The sequence below is a fragment of the Copidosoma floridanum genome, unplaced genomic scaffold (assembly GCF_036245765.1).
Source record: "Copidosoma floridanum isolate Cflo_tuat_1 unplaced genomic scaffold, Cflo_Japanese_pri ptg000013l, whole genome shotgun sequence".
Taxonomy (NCBI): Eukaryota; Metazoa; Arthropoda; class Insecta; order Hymenoptera; family Encyrtidae; genus Copidosoma; species Copidosoma floridanum.
The window spans coordinates 4205415-4212155 of NW_028321890.1; the positions used below are offsets into that span (position 1 = coordinate 4205415).

Sequence of the window (6741 nt, forward strand, 5' to 3'; positions counted from 1 at the left end):
ACGACATTAATTATTACAAAATTTTGGGATTTATTCGCAGCAATTACACGTAAAGTAAACAATTGGGTAGTGTACAATACCGGAAAAATGTATTACTTAAGTGGATTTAGTGCCAATGGACACTTTTTTTAATAAGTTTAAATCTTATACTTTTGTGATTCAGGTACCAGGTAACACCTTGGCAGCTGCAAACTTTTCTGGGGTATATGGAAAATCACTCCTATTTTGCTCTAGGGCAATTCAAAGGAAATCCCGATCCCAAAGCTACCAGAAGGAGGATGTGGGAAGAACTTACAATGCTGTTAAATTGTGAGGAGAATGCAAGAGATGTTGCTGGTTGGCAGAGAGTAAGAAAAAATATTTTTGTATAAAAAAATGTTTGTGTTCATAAGATGAATTTCAATCTTACATCATTGATCAATTTTTAATTTCAGTTTTGGACAACTCTCAAAGCAGATGCAAGGAGAGAAAACGCTAGGCTTAATGCGTTCAAAAGACAAACTGGTAATCCAGCTGGTGAGATGCCTGTTATTGATGACACTTATGAGAGAGTGTTAATCATACTCGGTAATAGCCATAAAAATGGATTAAGTCTAACCGCAGAACTAGGATTCTAATTATAAATTATTCCTAATAATTTGTAATACGATTTAATAATCTCAATAAATTAACTGAATTGAAAAATTTTTAATGGCGTACAGATTTCTCATCTTACATTATTTTAATTTTATCAATCGCTTTAATCGTGAAAATGTTTACAGGACGAAAAATAATTCACAAATCAATGTGATTATTGTTTGTGGCGACTAAATTAATAATAATACAAAATAGACCAGATAGTATAGGCTTAGATAAACATACACACAATTCGGAACCCCTAAGCCCCTTTTACGCTAAGTGCATGCGTATCGTTCGTTCGTTCGTTCATGCGTTCGTTCTTTCGTTCGTGCGCTCGTGCTTCAATTGGCGTCGAACCTACCGTGTGTGTCATCAGTAATGACGTCACTACCGACTCGTTGTAGGGAAAATACGTTAGCAGCATAGGGGCGGAGTAAGGTTTTATTTATTTTCTCGACAACAAAGGTAAAAATCAATGTGATTTTTATTGTGATTTGTAAAGTGATGAAAATCCCTTAACATAAAATTTTGAAAGTTTAATAATTATAGTGACAAGAGTAATATCTATGTAAAAGTCCCTCATAACCTCTCCCAATATTTGTTTGTATTTCCAGTAACGTGCAAAGTCCATCAATTATCAATGCATCTGCCTATGTCTGCAATTTGTCAATTTGGAAAGTGCACCATTTCCAGTCGGAATTATGTTGAAGGAGTAAAGTTGCTGAACGCTAATCATATTTTAAAGTGCGGGAAAATGTCAGAGATGGGAAATGTCATTCGCATTACAGCTTATTGCCTTCAAACGACTGATATAAATGGAAAACCACATAAAATCAGAGGAGAAATATTGTTAGATGGCAGTATAAAATCTTTTTTGTGTTCCTGCAAGGCTGGATTAAGTCAAAAATGCAAATACGTGCTGGCTGTTTTGCTATACTGCTGCAGGTAAAATTCAATTAATTTTTTTTTGTCATTTCAATGAATAATAATTTCCTAATTGAATTATTATTTTATGAATATTAGCCAATATCTCCATGATTTGTTGACGCTGGTTTGCAGATAAATCTGAAGTATCGCAACCCCTGTGCGATGACGAGTAACACTCATGATCCTTCACCCTCGTTGCTTTATACTGCTCCAGAGTTTTCTTTTGGGGTTTTTGCCAGGCACACTTTACATCAGTACACGATAGTTGTTCAAGTCCATCAATATCATTTCTAAAATTCAATTAGGAAATTATTATTCATTGAAATGACAAAAAAAAATTAATTGAATTTTACCTGCAGCAGTATAGCAAAACAGCCAGCACGTATTTGCATTTTTGACTTAATCCAGCCTTGCAGGAACACAAAAAAGATTTTATACTGCCATCTAACAATATTTCTCCTCTGATTTTATGTGGTTTTCCATTTATATCAGTCGTTTGAAGGCAATAAGCTGTAATGCGAATGACATTTCCCATCTCTGACATTTTCCCGCACTTTAAAATATGATTAGCGTTCAGCAACTTTTCTCCTTCAACATAATTCCGACTGGAAATGGTGCACTTTCCAAATTGACAAATTGCAGACATAGGCAAATGCATTGATAATTGATGGACTTTGCACGTTACTGGAAATACAAACAAATATTGGGAGAGGTTATGAGGGACTTTTACATAGATATTACTCTTGTCACTATAATTATTAAACTTTCAAAATTTTATGTTAAGGGATTTTCATCACTTTACAAATCACAATAAAAATCACATTGATTCTTACCTTTGTTGTCGAGAAAATAAATAAAACCTTACTCCGCCCCTATGCTGCTAACGTATTTTCCCTACAACGAGTCGGTAGTGACGTCATTACTGATGACGTCACACACGGTAGGTTCGACGCCAATAGCCCCCCAGGGACTCCCCTCCACAAGCTTCTACAGTTTAATGCTTCGCCGTACTGTGCGCGCAGATACTATAAGCAGTGTGGCTTTTATGCTTGTTCTTTACGAGTTCAATGCACATTTGAACTGGTGTGACACAATCTTTGATTTTAGGTAGTCCAAATACTTATGTAGTAGAAATTCAAAATGATTTGAACTCTATAAGCACACGTACTTGATCTCCTTATGCTCAAAATTATTTTCTGTGTGCATAGCGGAACAGCGTCCGACTAAGAAATCAAATTTTCTTTGATTAAAAAAAAACATTCAGAACCAATGTTGTTCATGTACTTTTTTCTCATGCATTTTGTTTTGCCTTTTATCTTGCTTTTTATAAAGCGAGTATGATCAATAAACTAACTCTTTTTTTTTTTTCTTAGAAATAAACAACACTTTAAAGTTCAAGTGGATACTTGCTTTCATTTCTCCGATGCATGTTTCGCTGCTCCAAGAGGTAGGTATGTATGCGTGCATAAAGTAGGCGTTCAAAGTAACAATTAACAATAGCTGAAAAAAAAGTACGTGGTGGGACTGTTTTCATAAAAAGAATTTCATTTTTTTTTAATGAACAATAACATCAAGATTCGATGCCCTTTCTCATGTTTAATTTTACATATGTTTTAGTTGTTTTAAGCTATGACAGTGAAATCAGCGTCCTCTGTTATTCGTTACTTAAGATTTTAGATATTTATTTTTACTTGGTGGATCGAATCCGCATTAATTTATTTTTTCTTTAAATTTAAGAAAAAAATTTAAATTTTATGTGGTCTCTTTTACTGTAAGTAGCATACGAGCTTCCCTTTTTATTAAGCAGTTACAGAAATGCCACCTTCCAATTTTATACCATTTAAAATGGAGGCAAAAAAAATTGAACTAAAAGCTTGCTTTCTATTTTTTCTCCATTTGTTTTCACTAAGTATTTTGCAGCTTTTTTCTTGATAGGTCCTTATACGCAGGTAGAAACGAGCTATGTAATCATGCGCGTAGATCGAGGCGTAGATGATATATTCATAAGACTAAGAAAATACCTTTTCGATGTGACCTGACGATTAGTCTCTGAGATTGCAGCACAATAGAAGCAGATTGTCGTTCTATCCCTATTGTTTTACATCATGTACCGCGTGTCCTGAACCATTAGGTATTGTACTTGGAGAAAAAAGTTGAAGTCTTACTATTGCATTATTTGAATTATGAATTTATTCTTTACAATATTTATTAACCAGTTCAAAAATCACTTTGTATAAAAGGTACTAAAAATGTCCTCTGATGTTTTCTATGTCCCAATTTGCTCTCCTTCTGATACTATTAATGGCACGCTGTGCCATTCCTCTTAATCGGACTTCTTCAAAAGTCCTTACAATATGTAAGCGGCATCCTTCAGTAGTGTTTATGAGTATCTTATACACAACCTCCTTTATGAAACCCCACAAGAATTTTTGCAATAACATACTAATACTAAAGTTTATTTTTGTGAAAAAATTTGTGTATTATCTTTACGTATATTGGCATCACACTGCTAAAGCACTTTATCAATTTTATGGAAAGGAAAGCTAAAAAAAATCAAAAAGTCAGACTGTAATAGCTGGCGGCAGCTCTGTGCTTCAATCTGTACCTCTTTTTTGGGACTAGGCGGTCAACTGGTTGCAGTGCACATGGGATAAAACATGGGCTGTGGCTTGCTATTGCATTTGAATGAGCTGTTGTTTATTATAATATATTTAAGAAAATGGTATATCGTATTAAACTCATTTGTTTTGTTGTTTTTTAAGCAATTTATCCTTGAATTACGTTTTGTTTTTAGACTTATTATATTTTATTTGTATAACAGAAAATAATCAATACACTAAAATTGATGATTCTTATTTTTCTAGTGCAATGGGTACTTCAAAGTAGACTTAGCCATTTTTTTTTTTTAATGGTTTAACTTAAACAGAAATAGATAAATACTAATCAGAAAAAAAATTTCTCTAATATTAAGCACGTTGAAGTAACAATGGAAGAAAAAAAAGACTGCACATACGAGAATGCATTTGAAATACTTTAAACTACGAAAAAAATACTGGATAGAAAGGACAAAAATACTGTCATTAATGTAACGCAACTTTGTAGATAACAATGACTGTATGTACACTATGATACAGGGTTTAACAGACAGTAAGATAGATAATAGTCCAAGGGTCTAATTGAGCGCTCTGATAGTTAAATAAGAATTGAGTTTGACCGTCATGAAATCCGCAGGACATTCAATAATGATTATATGTGTATGTACTGATTGTCGAGTTGTAGGTCGTGACTGTATCAACAAAAAAATTTTCAGAAAGGCAGTTGATAATACTGAAAACGCAATCGTACAATATCAATTTAATGGCATGTATACATTGTACGTGCAAGATTCTGCAAAAAAAGCGTAAGAAGACATTTATGCAGTAAGTATTTAAAAAGTTTCAGTCAAGTATTGCAGGCAGAACGGATTACGAAATAGATACACGTTACCGGAAAATAATTAAAAGTTTGCCATTATTAATAATATCAATGAGAATGAGGAAATACAGTAAATGGACGAAAATAAATACTGATGTACGTATAAAAATATTTATTATTACTTAAAAGTGAAATTTTGTATTATGACAAAACGGACAAGAAAAGACTTATCGTTTGAAACTAATTTGCGTGTAGAGATTATGTCAACATGTAATAAGGAATTTATCACAGTAATCTTACTAATATATAAAGCAAAGTCGCTAAAACCGTTGTAATCGCTAACCGCGAAAACTACTGAACCAATTTTGCTGAAATTTTGCACACTGATTCATGAAATTTCCTAGATGGTTTTAGTATAGTTTTTATCTTAAAAAATTTAATAACAATAGCAATAAATGAGCTTAAAGTTTTGCAAAAATACGCCAGCTTTTTACTTTAGTTCAGTAAAATCCACTAGGTGACGTTGACATAAAATCGAAGCTACCTGCAACATAATTAAATAAGTGTGGTTATAATAATATAATAGGCTGAAGCGTATCGATAATGGTACAATCGAATTCGGCAGCTGAACAAGCTGTAGAAAGAATGCTGAAGATAGTCCTGCAGCTGAGTATTCTGGTTACGGCCTACACTCTTCTCTAAAGGGGAAGGGACCTAGGTGTCCCTTCTCCCTGAATCTCGACGAGTGCGATAAAAAAAAAAAAAACTAATTCCAACCGATGCCGTCTCTGCCACAATACCAGGAGACATATCTAGCAAGAGCACAGTCTGCACCAACTCTTCAGAGTTGTGTAGCAGTCCCACCATCCCATCTGGTGTAGTTAGAGAATTTGTGGCTACAAATGTAAGCAAGGGAAAACAGCTCTGAGGGGCACGGGAAGCCACAACGGCTACCTTCTTGGTCGTCGCGTCCCCAACGCGCTTACCCACATGTTCCTGTCTAACGATGAGCGGTTGGTTATCCGGGACATGACCCGAAGACGAGATATTCTTTGGTCAGCCGCGTACCTTCCTTCATCACAGTCTCTGTACATAGAGACACCCAGGGTAAGAATCAAGCTACTCGTAGCCAGCTCTTCATCATCAGGAATAACGAATAGCTGAAAGTTTCATCACTGGCGCTTTTTAGGGCCATTATAAGTATTTACGTTTCCTACTTAACCATCAATTTCATCGGTTTTTTTTAGGATCCGCATGAGTGTAAACTACCTTGCCAACAAATACATTTTTATTATTATTTCAGGAAGCGATTTGTCATCTAAAAGACTATATTAATTAAAGACGGGCACTATTAAACCAAGTCAGTCATTCACTAGCAGACGCACAACGTCACCTGCGGAGTTGTTCTTCGCAAGGCTGGAAAATCTGGTGACCAACGACCCTATACTATTCTCTCGACTCTAAGCATTTAACCAGGAATCACTGATCATCTCCAATGTCTGTGCTGGGCAAACCTCACAGCTATGAAGGGAATAAAAAACTTGAGCCAACGGGACAGTCTCCCCTGGACAAGTATCACTAACCAATCTCTCCATCTAAGATCACCAAAACAACTGAATCTGCAAATAAAAAGGTGCTTTAGACACCAACGTCTTCGACGTTATACCGGGAGACGTTGGAACATAGCACTACAACTAGCCCCAAAGCTTCTGACTATGTAATTTTTCTCCCAATCAGTCTGGGTTTTTCAACAGCAGGCCGGAGAAGATCACTCTGAGGTAT

At 35.1% G+C, this 6741-nt stretch overlaps 1 long non-coding RNA gene across 1 annotated transcript; it reads right to left on the bottom strand.

Annotated features, from left to right (window-relative positions):
• Positions 1 to 1682: 1682 nt before the first annotated feature.
• On the bottom strand, positions 1683 to 2493 carry LOC149374800 (uncharacterized). Its single transcript, XR_016292941.1, has 3 exons — positions 2379 to 2493; positions 1899 to 2229; positions 1683 to 1835 (listed from the first exon to the last, which is right to left on the bottom strand). It is a non-coding gene; the product is annotated as an uncharacterized LOC149374800 (long non-coding RNA).
• Between the last annotated feature and the right edge of the window lie 4248 nt (positions 2494 to 6741).